Below are 18,538 nucleotides of genomic sequence, written 5' to 3'. Positions count from 1 at the left end.
GCTCCGCATACTGGTTGAGACCCAAGGGCGCGACTGGGAGCGGTACCTCCCACACCTGCTGTTCGCTTACAGAGAAGTTCCGCAGGCTTCGACCGGGTTCTCCCCCTTCGAGCTCCTGTATGGCAGGCGAGTCCGGGGACCCCTTGGGTTGATAAGAGAATCCTGGGAAGATGAGCCAAACCCCACAGAAGTGTCCATCGTGGATTATGTCATGCGCTTCCGTGACAAGATGCAGACCTTGACGCAGTTGGTGCATGACAACATGACGCAGGCTCAGGCTGACCAGAAGCACTGGTACGACCAGAACGCCCGGGAGCGGACCTACCAGGTGGGTCAAAAGGTGTGGGCGCTGGTCCCTGTACCAACGGATAAGCTTCAGGCAGCCTGGGAAGGCCCATACGTCGTCCACCAACAGCTCAACCCGGTCACCTACGTGGTCACGCTTGACCATGCTCGGGGTAGGCGCAAGGCCTTTCACGTCAACATGCTGAAGGCGCACTACGAACGTGAAGCTTGCGTCCTACCGGTCTGCAATCTGCCAGAGGATGGGGAGGAAGATTCCCTCCTGGACATGCTGGCCCAGGCCAAGGCCAATGGGTCCATTGAGGACATGGAGATAAGTGGTTCGCTCACCGTGTCCCAGCGGTTGCAGTTGATGGCCACCCTGGAACTCTTCCGGCCCGTGTTCACCAACCGTCCTGGGAGGACGGAGTTAGCGGTTCATGAGGTGGACACCGGGAATCTTGCCCCATTACGGCGAACACCTTATCGGATCTCTGAAACGGTGCAACAAGTCATGCGCCAAGAGATCGATGAGATGTTAAGGCTGGGGGTGATTCGACGGTCAAAAGGTGCGTGGGCTTCACCTGTAGTCCTCGTGCCTAAAAAGGATCGAACCACCCGGTTCTGCGTGGACTACAGGGGGCTCAACGCCATCACAACCTCTGATGCCCACCCGATGCCGCGCATCGAGGATCTGCTCGAGCGGTTGACAAACGCCAACTACATATCCATCATGGATTTGAGTCGGGGATACTGGCAGATTCCCCTGAGCCCTGAGGCGCAGGAGAAATCCGCCTTTATCACCCCCTTTGGACTGTACGAGTCCACGGTCATGCCCTTCGGCATGAAGAATGCCCCTGCCACTTTCCAGCGGATGGTCAACCACCTGCTTCGGGGACTGGAGGAGTACGCAGTGGCGTACTTAGACGATATTGCCGTCTTCAGTTCCACCTGGGAGGAACACCTTCAGCACCTCCAGGAGGTGCTCAAGCGTCTTCACCAGGCAGGCCTGACCATCAAGCCGGGGAAGTGCCAGATAGGCATGCGCAAGGTCCACTACCTGGGGCACCGGGTAGGCGGGGGTTCCATGAGTCCGGAGCCAGGAAAAGTGGACGCAATCGTGTCCTGGCCCACCCCCAGGACCAAGAAACAGGTGAAGTCCTTCTTGGGCACTGCAGGGTACTATAGGCGGTTCGTACAGGACTATAGCGCCCTTGCCAAACCCTTGACTGACCTCACCAAGCAGAGGCTACCCCAAACAGTCAACTGGACAGATGACTGTGAGGCGGCTTTCCAAGCTTTGAAAGCAGCCCTGTGCAACTCTCCAGTGTTGAGAGCAGTCGACAGCAGTCGCCCGTTTCTGGTACAGACCGACGCCAGCGAGTTTGGCCTCGGTGCTGTGCTTAGCCAGGTCGACTCGGGGAACCAAGAGCACCCCGTGTTGTACCTGAGCCGGAAACTTCTGCCGAGGGAAGTGGCATACTCGACCATCGAGAAGGAGTGTCTGGCCATGGTGTGGGCACTGCAACGTTTGCAGCCCTACCTGTACGGGCGCGCCTTCACGGTGGTAACCGACCACAACCCTCTGAGCTGGTTGCACACCGTGTCGGGAACCAATGGAAGATTGCTCCGCTGGAGCCTTGCCCTTCAACAGTACGATTTTACTGTAAAACACAGGAAGGGCAGTGAAAACGGCAATGCCGATGGGTTGTCCCGCCGGGGCGAACCCGCTGAGGTGCGCATGGCCGATTACCGAGAGGTAATGCCTCCTTAGCGCCCTCTTAAGGGGGGAGGTGTGATGTACAATGTCTGTGAGGTATGGGGTTTTGTCTACAAAATATGATGTTTTCTGTTGTAACTTTCCAGAAAGATCCGGCACATATGACAATCCAGGCTGCTAGCTCTGCAGCTTCACCCCTCCTCCCTTCACACACACACAGAGCAGTGCCACCCCCCCTCCTCTACAGCCTGTGTTCGCACTAGTAATAGGAGACCCCCTGCTGTTACAACCATTTGTTTCCTCTCCACAGCTGAGAGAAAAAAGTGCGGGATGGTTCTTTGTTTGAAACAAAGAGGTTTGAATAAAACTATAAGAGCCTGCCCTGCGAAAACCGTACCCTAGAGATATGAAAATCATATTTTTGTAACCTGAGCGGTCCCAGCTTCGAGACCGCGTATGTTTCGAAGTTCTACCCTGTCCAGAACCTGAGATATGATTTGCGCCCAAATGGACGGTCATATCGCATAGATGTTTGATGTTTTCTTGATGGGCTCATTACGCTGGGAAACATGATACCACTGATGAGTCCATACCAGCTTCTCCCATAAAGTTATAGCTAATCTAAGTTTTGTAGCCAAAACATAACTTGGATAAGAGAGGTGGGATCAACCCAGAATGCACCTCTCCGTGATGTCACATAGGAAAGTCTATAAGGCATTTCCTGGGCAAACCAGCTCAGAACAGCTCAAGTCGTCGTGCTGACAAGAACTCCAGATGAATGGAGACGTGTGGCTCCTCCCCCCTTAAAGCCGCATGGTCTGCCTAAGGAACAATATGGAACTGAGAAAGTGGGATATACACAAATCCCCGCAGTACTTGGAAGATTGATAGCAGTGGTGGGGCATCCAAATTAAACTCCCCCTGCGGCAAATTGTAGAGCGAGATTAGCTTGCTGGATATTTTTGTCACATGGTGCCAGTGGTGGGATAACTAAGATAAGCCCCACTGCGCCTGTGATAGCCGTGTGCCGGCATTGTGTCACGTCCCTCCGTCCGCTGATACACCCGGGTCAGTGGTGGGATTGTGACATAGTGGTGACACAGGGTCCGCTGTCCGTCGCGTTTTGGTGGCAGCGGGACCCCCGTTAGTGTCGCCCGTAAGTAGACGAACGGCGGTGGGCTGTTCGTCACATTACCGGCATCCAGCGCCATGACAACCAGCACAGACTTTAGCGTCCTGCATACACTGAAGCCCCTGATCATGTGACCTCTGACTCCTCCCCTCCTGTGACCTCATCACAGGTCCTGTGCACACAGCAGCCATCTCACACTCCTAGTGCATGCCACTGCCTTCCCCCTTCTACCTACCTCAGGGAGTGCGACGTGGTGCACCACGGGCCGCAGATGACTGCTTCAGGGGCTGCATGCGGCCCGCAAGCCGTGTGTTTGAGACCTCTGCCTTAAGGCAATTAAATCTCTCATTTCACCATGGGCTGCTCTTTTATCTCGATTCATGAATTCTCACATCCGTTTCCTGGGAAGCCTGGTCCTGGATCGTCCTGAGGCCGCTTCTAAGAGGGGAGTAATGTCCTTGAACTTCCTGTCAGTCCTGTTATTTAAATCCGGGTCAGGGACCCTCCTTGCCTGAGTATTTTGTTGGCTGGTGGCTTCTGAGCGTCCCTCCTTACTTGGGTCTGCAGTTCCTGCTGCTGCTCGTTTACTCGGTGCTCTGCTTCTTCATTTCCAGCTGCCGTCAGTCCTGGCTGTGCTCACCTACTGACCAGACTTCTAAGAGAGGAGTTACACATCTCTGGAACTGCTGAGGTCTGGAAGACTTTTATCATTTCCTGAGCATTAACTTCTGGACTGTGTCTGTGCGGGCGGTGGTGCTGGACTTCAGCGGCACTTTTACAGCCCTTAAGAAAGTACACTGAAAACCTTCTCGTGGTTCATTGTCTTCATATTCCTGCTCTACCACGTATAAGTGCAGGTCGCGCTCTTCCTGCATGTAATTCCTGGTCTACCACGTATAAGTGCAGGTCGCGCTCTTCCTGCATGTAATTCCCGGTCTACCACGTATAAGTGCAGGTCGCGCTCGTACTGCATGTAATTCCCGGTCTACCACGTATAAGTGCAGGTCGCGCTCTTCCTGCATGTAATTCCCGGTCTACCACGTATAAGTGCAGGTCGCGCTCTTCCTGCATGTAATTCCCGGTCTACCACGTATAAGTGCAGGTCGCGCTCTTCCTGCATGTAATTCCCGGTCTACCACGTATAAGTGCAGGTCGCGCTCTTCCTGCATATAATTCCTGGTCTACCACGTATAAGTGCAGGTCGCGCTCTTCCTGCATGTAATTCCTGGTCTACCACGTATAAGTGCAGGTCGCACTCTTCCTGCATATAATTCCTGGTCTACCACGTATAAGAGCAGGTCGCGCTCTTCCTGCATGTAATTCCTGGTCTACCACGTATAAGTGCAGGTCACGCTCTTCCTGCATGTAATTCCTGGTCTACCACGTATAAGTGCAGGTCGCGCTCTTCCTGCATGTAATTCCTGGTCTACCACGTATAAGTGCAGGTCGCGCTCTTCCTGCATGTAATTCCTGGTCTACCACGTATAAGTGCAGGTCGCGCTCTTCCTGCATGTAATTCCTGGTCTACCACGTATAAGTGCAGGTCGCACTCTTCCTGCATGTAATTCCTGGTCTACCACGTATAAGTGCAGGTCGCACTCTTCCTGCATGTAATTCCTGGTCTACCACGTATAAGTGCAGGTCGCGCTCTTCCTGCATGTAATTCCTGGTCTACCACGTATAAGTACAGGTCGCACTCTTCCTGCATGTAATTCCTGGCCTACCACGTATAAGTGCAGGTCGCGCTCTAACTGCATATAATTCCTGGTCTACCACGTATAAGTGCAGGTCGCGCTCTTACTGCATGTAATTCCTGGTCTACCACGTATAAGTGCAGGTCGCGCTCTTACTGCATGTAATTCCTAGTCTACCACGTATAAGTGCAGGTCGCGCTCGTCGCGCTCTTACTGCATGTAATTCCTGGTCTACCACGTATAAGTGCAGGTCGCGCTCTTCCTGCATGTAATTCCTGGTCTACCACATATAAGTGCAGGTCGCGCTCTAACTGCATGTAATTCCTGGTCTACCACGTATAAGTGCAGGTCGCACTCTTCCTGCATGTAATTCCTGGTCTACCACGTATAAGTGCAGGTCGCACTCTTCCTGCATGTAATTCCTGGTCTACCACGTATAAGTGCAGGTCGCACTCTTCCTGCATGTAATTCCTGGTCTACCACGTATAAGTGCAGGTCGCACTCTTCCTGCATGTAATTCCTGGTCTACCACATATAATTGCAGGTCGCGTGTGATGTACAATGTCGGCAAGATATGTTTTCTGTTGCAATGTGCTAACAAATCCTCCATCCTAGGACATTGTAAACTGTCAGTAATAGGAATTCCTTCCCCCCAGGTTTTATCAACCCTGCCACTTCCTCTGGAAGAGCAGGAATGTTAATTAGCTAGACCATCTTCCTCACACCATTTGCCTTCTCTCCTCTTCAGAGCGGGAAAAACTTCTTTGTTTGAAACGAATAAAACTATGAGAGACTATACCATAAGAACCAAATACCCTAGAGATATGAAAATCATATTTTTGTAACCTGAGCGGTCCCAGCTTCGAGACCGCGTATGTTTCGAAGTTCTACCCTGTCCAGAACATGAGATAGGATTTGCGCCCAAATGGACGGTCATATCGCATAGATGTTTGATGTTTTCTTGATGGGCTCATTACGCTGGGAAACATGATACCACTGATGAGTCCATACCAGCTTCTCCCATAAAGTTATAGCTAATCTAAGTTTTGTAGCCAAAACATAACTTGGATAAGAGAGGTGGGATCAACCCAGAATGCACCTCTCTGTGATGTCACATAGGAAAGTCTATAAGGCATTTCCTGGGCAAACCAGCTCAGAACAGCTCAAGTCGTCGTGCTAGAAAGATCCAGATGAGCGGAGAAGTGCAGCTCCGCCTCCACCCACCATAGCCGCATGGTCTGCCTAAGGAACAATATGGAACTGTGAGTGTAATCTCTTTGTTTTCTCCACTTTTATTTTATACCTGTACTGTACATATTTTATGTCTCAATTTTATAGCAACTTTTATCTGTAATCACTGTCCTCTTTCGGAAAATAAATGAAATTATTTAGATCTGTCTCCATGCTCTAAGAATCGAACTATACGCCTTTGATAGATAATCGCTACTAATTCAAGGGGTTTGCCACGGACCCTCTTAATTTAACACTGTGAATTAAGTAACCGTGACTGGTGGCAGCGCGTTGTGTACGGCTATTACGGCTTGCTGGCAGTCTAGAAGGGTCTTATATTGCTGAGTAAGGGGCTTCAGCCACAGCATTGATAATTCCCTTACTGCAGAAGCCTAATTGCCGGTTCACAACAGGCAGCCCGTCCGGCGACTAATTATCCTAGGTGCAGTTCCCTGACTGACCTGAGGGTAAGGGGGGCGCCGGAGAGCTGCGAGTTCCAAAGTGGAACTGAGAAAGTGGGATATACATAAATCCCCGCAGTACTTGGAAGATTGATAGCAGTGGTGGGGCATCCAAATTAAACTCCCCCTGCGGCAAATTGTAGAGCGAGATTAGCTTGCTGGATATTTTTGGTCACATGGTGCCAGTGTTGGGATAACTAAGATAAGCCCCACTGCGCCTGTGATAGCCGTGTGCCGGCATTGTGTCACGCCCCTCCGTCCGCTGATACACCCGTGTCAGTGGTGGGACTGTGACATAGTGGTGACACAGGGTCCGCTGTCCGTCGCGTTTTGGTGGCAGCGGGACTCCCGTTAGTGTCGCCCGTAAGTGGACGAACGGCGGTGGGCTGTTCGTCACATATTGGTGGCAGCGCGGTGGGATAATCCTAGAGCATTAGTGATTTGGTTTGAGCAATCATTCCTCTCACTAAAAACCTGCACGGTTCCTGCGGGAATCCTGCATCATAGGTTTTGGAGAACAGACTCAGTGGTTACTAGTCCTGAGACATTAGTGTGTACTTGCAAGTATCCCCCTCCCGTTTCTTCGTTTTTCTTTTTCTATCTTTTATTTGGCAACCATGGCGGCAAAAGGAGAACCTTGGTACACCCGGCAGACAAAGGAAGTTCTTGCTGCGTTATGCACGTACCAAGGCCTTGACGCCACGAACAAAAACAGAGCTCAAATGATCGCGGCTCTAGTGCAGCTGGACAACGACCAGAATCCAGCGAGCGCAGAAGTTGGCCCAAGTTGCAATGGGGCTGCAGCAGAGGCTCCACTCCTGAGCGCTGGCCCCACATTCAACCAGAACGGGGTGGACCCCTATCTGCAAATGGCCTTGGACGAACTCCCCGCCGAAGACAGTGATGGGCGGGTGAGGCTGATCCAGCAAGCTCGAGAGAGAGCAGAGCAGCGAGCCGAGCGCCAGGCGGAGAGAGCTGAGCGCCAAGCTGAGGCTGAGAGAGCCGAGCGCCAGGCGCAGAGGGCCCATGAACTGGAGGTACTCCAGCGGGGTGGGAATGCCCTCACAGCCCAAAGCCGTGAGCCCAGCAGCGTCCAGACTCCTAAACCCCGGCCAGAGCATTTTCCCGTGATGGAAAAGGACGGGGACTTGGACACATTTCTGCGAGCCTTTGAGAAAGCCTGCAGACAGTACCAGCTGCCTAGAGACCAATGGGCAAGGTACTTGACCCCAGGGCTAAAAGGCAAAGCCCTGGAGGCATTTGCTTCTCTTCCGCCAGAAGCCGATGATGACTATGACGCCATAAAGCAGGCGCTGATCGCCAAATACCGGCTGACACCTGAGGTATACCGAAAGAAGTTCCGACACCTCCAACGTGGCCCACACGATAGCTACAGTGATGTGGTGCAAGGACTCAGGACCCACTTTGACCAGTGGATCCATGGACTGTCCGTTGAAACCTTTGAGCAGCTACGGGACCTGATGATCAAAGACCAGTTCCTGCATCTCTGCCCAGCTGAGGTCCGACAGTTCATCCTGGACCGCGAACCAACGAACGCGGACAAAGCGGCGCAGATCGCCGACAACCACGAGGCCAACCGGAAGCCCGAGACGCGGAGGCCAGTCGCCACCAGCTGGAAAGGGGGTAAGCCAGCAACCAACCCCAATGCCCCAGCTAGCCGTCCCTCCGGAGGCCCTGTCCCTGTTGCCAACAACAGGCCGGCTACTGACAGTCGCCTGTGTCACCACTGCCAGCGGCCTGGTCACTTCTTTTACACCTGTCCGAACAGGCCGAAGAACCCCCCAGCCAAGGCCCCCGGGCCCAATGCCTCTGTTCTTTTGGTGGGAGGTGTGGTTGGGAGGGCTGACGACAACGTTCAACCTGTTCAGGTGGGGGCCCGTCTTGCTACAGGCCTCAAGGACACCGGGGCTGAACGAACCCTCATCCGTCCTGGACTGGCGGCCCCTGAAGAGTTTGTTGAGGGGAAAACCCTGACTGTCACCGGGATTGGAGGCACCCGTTGTCCCTTGCCAGTGGCACGAGTTTTTCTTGACTGGGGTGCCGGGAGCGGGTTGAGGGAGGTGGGAGTGTCTGAAAATTTGCCCACTGATGTTTTATTGGGGACTGACTTGGGGAGGATGGTTGCATACTATGTCCCTGACACCCTTCCCCAAACTGATAATAAGGGTAACGTTAACCCTGATGATGTTGATGATGGGAAACTGAATGTGTTACCTGCTAATGCCTTGATGAGTAATGATGCAACTAACAACCATTCTTTCCCCAGGTACGATGCTGATGCTGATGTGAATGTACCAAAGCAAGCTGATAACCATTCTTTTCCTAGGAATGATGATGTTGATGTATCTGTGCCGACTGAACCCGTTAACCCTTTCTTTGAAAAGGTAGATGTGTCCACAGGTACCGAGGTGCTCAGCCCCGTCACTCTGCGGAGTGAGACGGCTGAGGAACCCCTGGCAGGAGCAAGCAACGGTGCTCAAGAGAATGGGGAGGTGCATGGGGACCATGAGGAAGGTAATGCCATGCAGCTGACCAGTGCCACCGAGGAAGGTAACTGGCCCATAAGTAGCACTGCTCCTAAAGTGTTGGGGGTGGATGGGGAGGTAGAGCCCAGGGCAGCACCAGCTGGTGGGTCTGAAGAAATCCCCAGGGAGACAGCATACATAGCAGCTGTCACACGCAGTCAGAGTGCCCAGATCGCAGGTAACGCACTGTCTTCTGGACCCTCTGCTGCTACAGGAGAGACTGAACCAGAGGTGAACCCAGAGCCGGTTCCAGAGGGTCCCAGTAAAGAGGGGACCCTGACGTCACTTCTGGCAGCCTCCAGCATGGAGTTCCAGGCTGCTCTGCACTCAGATGCCAGCCTGGAGAAATTGAGAGGTCTCGCCGAGACGCCCACCTCCAAGTCTGATAAGGAGAGGGTGTTCTGGGAACGAGGAAGGTTGTACCGGGAGACAGTACCCGGAGATCCTAAAAAGGAGTGGTTGAGGGAAAGACAGCTGGTCGTCCCCTATCAGTTCAGAACTGAGTTGTTGCGGATTGCCCATGAGATTCCACTCGCTGGACACTTGGGGATCAGCAAAACAAAGGCACGGCTGTCTCAACACTTCTATTGGCCCAAGATGGGGACAGATGTAACACACTACTGCCGCTCCTGTGCCACCTGTCAAAAAGTGGGTAAGGCGGGGCCTGCTCTTAAGGCTCCCCTTATTCCTTTGCCGGTGATAGAGGAGCCTTTCCAGAGAATCGCGGTGGACATTGTAGGACCGCTGTCCGTCCCCAGCAGCTCCGGAAAGCGATACATTCTCACCGTGGTAGACTACGCTACCCGGTACCCAGAGGCAGTAGCTCTGTCTTCAACCAGGGCAGATAAGGTGGCTGACGCACTGGTGACCATCTTTTCAAGAGTAGGATTTCCCAGGGAGATGCTTACCGATCAAGGGCCCCAATTCATGTCTCGCCTAATGGAGGCTCTCTGTGAGAAAATGCAGGTGACGCAGCTGGTATCGAGTCCGTATCACCCACAGACTAACGGTTTGTGTGAACGTTTCAACGGTACCCTCAAACAGATGCTCCGCATACTGGTTGAGACCCAAGGGCGCGACTGGGAGCGGTACCTCCCACACCTGCTGTTCGCTTACAGAGAAGTTCCGCAGGCTTCGACCGGGTTCTCCCCCTTCGAGCTCCTGTATGGCAGGCGAGTCCGGGGACCCCTTGGGTTGATAAGAGAATCCTGGGAAGATGAGCCAAACCCCACAGAAGTGTCCATCGTGGATTATGTCATGCGCTTCCGTGACAAGATGCAGACCTTGACGCAGTTGGTGCATGACAACATGACGCAGGCTCAGGCTGACCAGAAGCACTGGTACGACCAGAACGCCCGGGAGCGGACCTACCAGGTGGGTCAAAAGGTGTGGGCGCTGGTCCCTGTACCAACGGATAAGCTTCAGGCAGCCTGGGAAGGCCCGTACGTCGTCCACCAACAGCTCAACCCGGTCACCTACGTGGTCACGCTTGACCATGCTCGGGGTAGGCGCAAGGCCTTTCACGTCAACATGCTGAAGGCGCACTACGAACGTGAAGCTTGCGTCCTACCGGTCTGCAATCTGCCAGAGGATGGGGAGGAAGATTCCCTCCTGGACATGCTGGCCCAGGCCAAGGCCAATGGGTCCATTGAGGACATGGAGATAAGTGGTTCGCTCACCGTGTCCCAGCGGTTGCAGTTGATGGCCACCCTGGAACTCTTCCGGCCCGTGTTCACCAACCGTCCTAGGAGGACGGAGTTAGCGGTTCATGAGGTGGACACCGGGAATCATGCCCCATTACGGCGAACACCTTATCGGATCTCTGAAACGGTGCAACAAGTCATGCGCCAAGAGGTCGATGAGATGTTAAGGCTGGGAGTGATTCGACGGTCAAAGGGTGCGTGGGCTTCACCTGTAGTCCTCGTGCCTAAAAAGGATCGAACCACCCGGTTCTGCGTGGACTACAGGGGGCTCAACGCCATCACAACCTCTGATGCCCACCCAATGCCGCGCATCGAGGATCTGCTCGAGCGGTTGACAAACGCCAACTACATATCCATCATGGATTTGAGTCGGGGATACTGGCAGATTCCCCTGAGCCCTGAGGCGCAGGAGAAATCCGCCTTTATCACCCCCTTTGGACTGTACGAGTCCACGGTCATGCCCTTCGGCATGAAGAATGCCCCTGCCACTTTCCAGCGGATGGTCAACCACCTGCTTCGGGGACTGGAGGAGTACGCAGTGGCGTACTTAGACGATATTGCCGTCTTCAGTTCCACCTGGGAGGAACACCTTCAGCACCTCCAGGAGGTGCTCAAGCGTCTTCACCAGGCAGGCCTGACCATCAAGCCGGGGAAGTGCCAGATAGGCATGCGCGAGGTCCACTACCTGGGGCACCGGGTAGGCGGGGGTTCCATGAGTCCGGAGCCAGAAAAAGTGGACGCAATCGTGTCCTGGCCCACCCCCAGGACCAAGAAACAGGTGAAGTCCTTCTTGGGCACTGCAGGGTACTATAGGCGGTTCGTACAGGACTATAGCGCCCTTGCCAAACCCTTGACTGACCTCACCAAGCAGAGGCTACCCCAAACAGTCAACTGGACAGATGACTGTGAGGCGGCTTTCCAAGCTTTGAAAGCAGCCCTGTGCAACTCTCCAGTGTTGAGAGCAGTCGACAGCAGTCGCCCGTTTCTGGTACAGACCGACGCCAGCGAGTTTGGCCTCGGTGCTGTGCTTAGCCAGGTCGACTCGGGGGACCAAGAGCACCCCGTGTTGTACCTGAGCCGGAAACTTTTGCCGAGGGAAGTGGCATACTCGACCATCGAGAAGGAGTGTCTGGCCATGGTGTGGGCACTGCAGCGTTTGCAGCCCTACCTGTATGGGCGCGCCTTCACGGTGGTAACCGACCACAACCCACTGAGCTGGTTGCACACCGTGTCGGGAACCAATGGAAGATTGCTCCGCTGGAGCCTTGCCCTTCAACAGTACGATTTTACTGTAAAACACAGGAAGGGCAGTGAAAACGGCAATGCCGATGGGTTGTCCCGCCGGGGCGAACCCGCTGAGGTGCGCATGGCAGATTACCGAGAGGTAATGCCTCCTTAGCGCCCTCTTAAGGGGGGAGGTGTGATGTACAATGTCGGCAAGATATGTTTTCTGTTGCAATGTGCTAACAAATCCTCCATCCTAGGACATTGTAAACTGTCAGTAATAGGAATTCCTTCCCCCCAGGTTTTATCAACCCTGCCACTTCCTCTGGAAGAGCAGGAATGTTAATTAGCTAGACCATCTTCCTCACACCATTTGCCTTCTCTCCTCTTCAGAGCGGGAAAAACTTCTTTGTTTGAAACGAATAAAACTATGAGAGACTATACCATAAGAACCAAATACCCTAGAGATATGAAAATCATATTTTTGTAACCTGAGCGGTCCCAGCTTCGAGACCGCGTATGTTTCGAAGTTCTACCCTGTCCAGAACATGAGATAGGATTTGCGCCCAAATGGACGGTCATATCGCATAGATGTTTGATGTTTTCTTGATGGGCTCATTACGCTGGGAAACATGATACCACTGATGAGTCCATACCAGCTTCTCCCATAAAGTTATAGCTAATCTAAGTTTTGTAGCCAAAACATAACTTGGATAAGAGAGGTGGGATCAACCCAGAATGCACCTCTCTGTGATGTCACATAGGAAAGTCTATAAGGCATTTCCTGGGCAAACCAGCTCAGAACAGCTCAAGTCGTCGTGCTAGAAAGATCCAGATGAGCGGAGAAGTGCAGCTCCGCCTCCACCCACCATAGCCGCATGGTCTGCCTAAGGAACAATATGGAACTGTGAGTGTAATCTCTTTGTTTTCTCCACTTTTATTTTATACCTGTACTGTACATATTTTATGTCTCAATTTTATAGCAACTTTTATCTGTAATCACTGTCCTCTTTCGGAAAATAAATGAAATTATTTAGATCTGTCTCCATGCTCTAAGAATCGAACTATACGCCTTTGATAGATAATCGCTACTAATTCAAGGGGTTTGCCACGGACCCTCTTAATTTAACACTGTGAATTAAGTAACCGTGACTGGTGGCAGCGCGTTGTGTACGGCTATTACGGCTTGCTGGCAGTCTAGAAGGGTCTTATATTGCTGAGTAAGGGGCTTCAGCCACAGCATTGATAATTCCCTTACTGCAGAAGCCTAATTGCCGATTCACAACAGGCAGCCCGTCCGGCGACTAATTATCCTAGGTGCAGTTCCCTGACTGACCTGAGGGTAAGGGGGGCGCCGGAGAGCTGCGAGTTCCAAAGTGGAACTGAGAAAGTGGGATATACATAAATCCCCGCAGTACTTGGAAGATTGATAGCAGTGGTGGGGCATCCAAATTAAACTCCCCCTGCGGCAAATTGTAGAGCGAGATTAGCTTGCTGGATATTTTTGGTCACATGGTGCCAGTGTTGGGATAACTAAGATAAGCCCCACTGCGCCTGTGATAGCCGTGTGCCGGCATTGTGTCACGCCCCTCCGTCCGCTGATACACCCGTGTCAGTGGTGGGACTGTGACATAGTGGTGACACAGGGTCCGCTGTCCGTCGCGTTTTGGTGGCAGCGGGACTCCCGTTAGTGTCGCCCGTAAGTGGACGAACGGCGGTGGGCTGTTCGTCACATCGCGCTCTTCCTGCATGTAATTCCTGGTCTACCACGTATAAGTGCAGGTCGCACTCTTACTGCAGGTCGCACTCTTACTGCATGTAATTCCTGGTCTACCACGTATAAGTGCAGGTCGCGCTCTTCCTGCATGTAATTCCTGGTCTATCACGTATAAGTGCAGGTCGCGCTCTTACTGCATGTAATTCCTGGTCTACCACGTATAAGTACAGGTCGCGCTCTTACTGCATGTAATTCCTGGTCTACCACGTATAAGTACAGGTCGCGCTCTTACTGCATGTAATTCCTGGTCTACCACGTATAAGTACAGGTCGCGCTCTTACTGCATGTAATTCCTGGTCTACCACGTATAAGTGCAGGTCGCGCTCTTACTGCATGTAATTCCTGGTCTACCACGTATAAGTGCAGGTCGCGCTCTTACTGCATGTAATTCCTGGTCTACCACGTATAAGTGCAGGTCGCGCTCTTCCTGCATGTAATTCCTGGTCTACCACGTATAAGTGCAGGTCGCGCTCTTCCTGCATGTAATTACTGGTCTACCACGTATAAGTGCAGGTCGCGCTCTTCCTGCATGTAATTCCTGGTCTACCACGTATAAGTGCAGGTCGCACTCTTCTTGCATGTAATTCCTGGTCTACCACGTATAAGTGCAGGTCACGCTCTTCCTGCATGTAATTCCTGGTCTACCACGTATAAGTGCAGGTCGCGCTCTTCCTGCATGTAATTCCTGGTCTATCACGTATAAGTGCAGGTCGCGCTCTTCCTGCATGTAATTCCTGGTCTACCACGTATAAGTGCAGGTCGCGCTCTTCCTGCATGTAATTCCTGGTCTACCACGTATAAGTGCAGGTCGCGCTCTTCCTGCATGTAATTCCTGGTCTACCACGTATAAGTGCAGGTCGCACTCTTCCTGCATGTAATTCCTGGTCTACCACGTATAAGTGCAGGTCGCACTCTTCCTGCATGTAATTCCTGGTCTACCACATATAAGTGCAGGTCGCGCTCTTCCTGCATGTAATTCCTGGTCTACCACGTATAATTGCAGGTCGCGCTCTTCCTGCATGTAATTCCTGGTCTACCACGTATAAGTGCAGGTCGCACTCTTACTGCAGGTCGCACTCTTACTGCATGTAATTCCTGGTCTACCACGTATAAGTGCAGGTCGCGCTCTTCCTGCATGTAATTCCTGGTCTATCACGTATAAGTGCAGGTCGCGCTCTTACTGCATGTAATTCCTGGTCTACCACGTATAAGTACAGGTCGCGCTCTTACTGCATGTAATTCCTGGTCTACCACGTATAAGTACAGGTCGCGCTCTTACTGCATGTAATTCCTGGTCTACCACGTATAAGTGCAGGTCGCGCTCTTACTGCATGTAATTCCTGGTCTACCACGTATAAGTACAGGTCGCGCTCTTCCTGCATGTAATTACTGGTCTACCACGTATAAGTGCAGGTCGCGCTCTTCCTGCATGTAATTCCTGGTCTACCACGTATAAGTGCAGGTCGCACTCTTCTTGCATGTAATTCCTGGTCTACCACGTATAAGTGCAGGTCACGCTCTTACTGCATGTAATTCCTGGTCTACCACGTATAAGTGCAGGTCGCGCTCTTCCTGCATGTAATTCCTGGTCTACCACGTATAAGTGCAGGTCGCACTCTTCTTGCATGTAATTCCTGGTCTACCACGTATAAGTACAGGTCGCGCTCTTACTGCATGTAATTCCTGGTCTACCACGTATAAGTGCAGGTCGCGCTCTTCCTGCATGTAATTCCTGGTCTACCACGTATAAGTGCAGGTCGCGCTCTTCCTGCATGTAATTACTGGTCTACCACGTATAAGTGCAGGTCGCGCTCTTCCTGCATGTAATTCCTGGTCTACCACGTATAAGTGCAGGTCGCACTCTTCTTGCATGTAATTCCTGGTCTACCACGTATAAGTGCAGGTCACGCTCTTCCTGCATGTAATTCCTGGTCTACCACGTATAAGTGCAGGTCGCGCTCTTCCTGCATGTAATTCCTGGTCTATCACGTATAAGTGCAGGACGCGCTCTTCCTGCATGTAATTCCTGGTCTACCACGTATAAGTGCAGGTCGCGCTCTTCCTGCATGTAATTCCTGGTCTACCACGTATAAGTGCAGGTCGCGCTCTTCCTGCATGTAATTCCTGGTCTACCACGTATAAGTGCAGGTCGCGCTCTTCCTGCATGTAATTCCTGGTCTACCACGTATAAGTGCAGGTCGCGCTCTTCCTGCATGTAATTCCTGGTCTACCACGTATAAGTGCAGGTCGCGCTCTTCCTGCATGTAATTCCTGGTCTACCACGTATAAGTGCAGGTCGCACTCTTCCTGCATATAATTCCTGGTCTACCACGTATAAGTGCAGGTCGCGCTCTAACTGCATGTAATTCCTGGTCTACCACGTATAAGTGCAGGTCACGCTCTTCCTGCATGTAATTCCTGGTCTACCACGTATAAGTGCAGGTCGCGCTCTTCCTGCATGTAATTCCTGGTCTACCACGTATAAGTACAGGTCGCGCTCTTCCTGCATGTAATTCCTGGTCTACCACGTATAAGTGCAGGTCGCGCTCTTCCTGCATGTAATTCCTGGTCTACCACGTATAAGTGCAGTTCGCGCTCTAACTGCATGTAATTCCTGGTCTACCACGTATAAGTGCAGGTCGCGCTCTTCCTGCATGTAATTCCTGGTCTACCACGTATAAGTGCAGGTCGCGCTCTTACTGCATGTAATTCCCGGTCTACCACGTATAAGTGCAGGTCGCGCTCTTCCTGCATGTAATTCCTGGTCTACCACGTATAAGTGCAGGTCGCGCTCTTCCTGCATGTAATTCCTGGTCTACCACGTATAAGTGCAGGTCGCGCTCTTCCTGCATGTAATTCCTGGTCTACCACGTATAAGTGCAGGTCGCGCTCTAACTGCATGTAATTCCTGGTCTACCACGTATAAGTGCAGGTCGCGCTCTTCCTGCATGTAATTCCTGGTCTACCACGTATAAGTGCAGGTCGCGCTCTTACTGCATGTAATTCCTGGTCTACCACGTATAAGTGCAGGTCGCGCTCTTACTGCATGTAATTCCTGGTCTACCACGTATAAGTGCAGGTCGCGCTCTTACTGCATGTAATTCCCGGTCTACCACGTATAAGTGCAGGTCGCGCTCTTCCTGCATGTAATTCCTGGTCTACCACGTATAAGTGCAGGTCGCGCTCTTACTGCATGTAATTCCTGGTCTACCACGTATAAGTGCAGGTCGCGCTCTTCCTGCATGTAATTCCTGGTCTACCACGCATAAGTGCAGGTCGCGCTCTTCCTGCATGTAATTCCTGGTCTACCACGTATAAGTGCAGGTCGCGCTCTTACTGCATGTAATTCCTGGTCTACCACGTATAAGTGCAGGTCGCGCTCTTACTGCATGTAATTCCTGGTCTACCACGTATAAGTGCAGGTCGCGCTCTTACTGCATGTAATTCCTGGTCTACCACGTATAAGTGCAGGTCGCGCTCTTACTGCATGTAATTCCTGGTCTACCACGTATAAGTGCAGGTCGCGCTCGTACTGCATGTAATTCCTGGTCTACCACGTATAAGTGCAGGTCGCGCTCGTACTGCATGTAATTCCTGGTCTACCACGTATAAGTGCAGGTCGCACTCTTAGGCTGAGTTCACACGTGGCGTTTTTTTCGCGTTTCCGTGGCGCTTTTAACCGCGCCATTTTGCCGCGAAAAATAAGCATCCCATGCATTCCTATGGGATTCCGCAATGCTGTGCTAATGCTGCGGTTTTCACCGCGGCGGAATCGCTTTGCGGTAAAAACCGCAGCATGCTCATTAATTTTGCGGAATCGCGGCGATCCCGCACCCGTAGGAATGCATTATTCTGCTTACTTCCCGCATGTGGTTGTGCACACCATGCGGAAAGTAAGCAGAACATTTGCGGATGGTACCCACGGTCCGGAGGAGAGGAGACTGTCCTCCGGGCTTTGGGTACCATATCCCTGTAAAAAATAGAATTTAAAATAAAAAATATTGTTATTCTCACCTTCCGACGTCCCGCGAAGTCTTCCCGCCTCTCTCCACGCTCTCGTTCCCAGTAATCCTTTGCGAAAATGCCCGCGATGACGTCCGTTCTCGCGGGATCGCGAATTACCGCGAGAACGGACGTTATCGCGGGCATTTTCGCAAAGGATTACTGGGAACGGCTGCGCGGGACGTCGGAAGGTAAGAATAACACCATTTTTTATTTTTTTTTTACATTTTATCTTTTACTACTGATGCTGCATAGGCCGCCTCAGTAGTAAAAAGTTGGTCACACTCGTCAAACACTATATTTGACGAGTGTGACCAACCTGTCAATCAGTTCTCCAAGTGATGCTACAGATCGCTTGCAAAATGCTATTTTTTCTGCGGGAATTTAAAATGCGATTTTCCCGCGGAATGGAACTCCGGAATTCTCGCGGTAATTTCCGCGAGAGTTCCGGTACGTGTGCACATAGCCTTAAGGCAAGACATCTGTTTAATCCTTTGCCTATACTTCACTGCATTCCTGCTGTTAACTATTTCTATGATACAAATTTCAGTTTGCAAACATTGCTGCTTTCAACCATTGTCTGTGTGGAAGATACCAGACTGCATTTATTTCTGTAACATTGCTGCTATTAACCATTCCTCTGCCGAAGATGTAAGCTTCCTATACTAATACTGTGTGTCACACCTGGCTCTGCTTTAGCTGTATTGGGTAGCACATGGCTCAGTGGTTAGCACAGTAGCCTTGTAGTGCTGGGGTCCTGCCTGTCT

The 18,538-nt window shown here is 52.0% G+C and overlaps 1 protein-coding gene across 1 annotated transcript in view; it reads right to left on the bottom strand.

Annotated features, from left to right (window-relative positions):
• LOC141053908 (ICOS ligand-like) overlaps positions 1–18,538 on the bottom strand; it is an 87,930-nt gene that overhangs the window by 44,561 nt on the left and 24,831 nt on the right. The gene's annotated exons all lie outside the window — the stretch shown is intronic.

The sequence above is a fragment of the Dendrobates tinctorius genome, unplaced genomic scaffold (genome assembly GCF_039654945.1).
Source record: "Dendrobates tinctorius isolate UK_male_01 unplaced genomic scaffold, ASM3965494v1 ptg000172l, whole genome shotgun sequence".
Taxonomy (NCBI): Eukaryota; Metazoa; Chordata; class Amphibia; order Anura; family Dendrobatidae; genus Dendrobates; species Dendrobates tinctorius.
The sequence above is the reverse complement of the archived record's forward strand: the minus strand, read 5'-3'. Positions and strand labels throughout refer to the sequence as shown.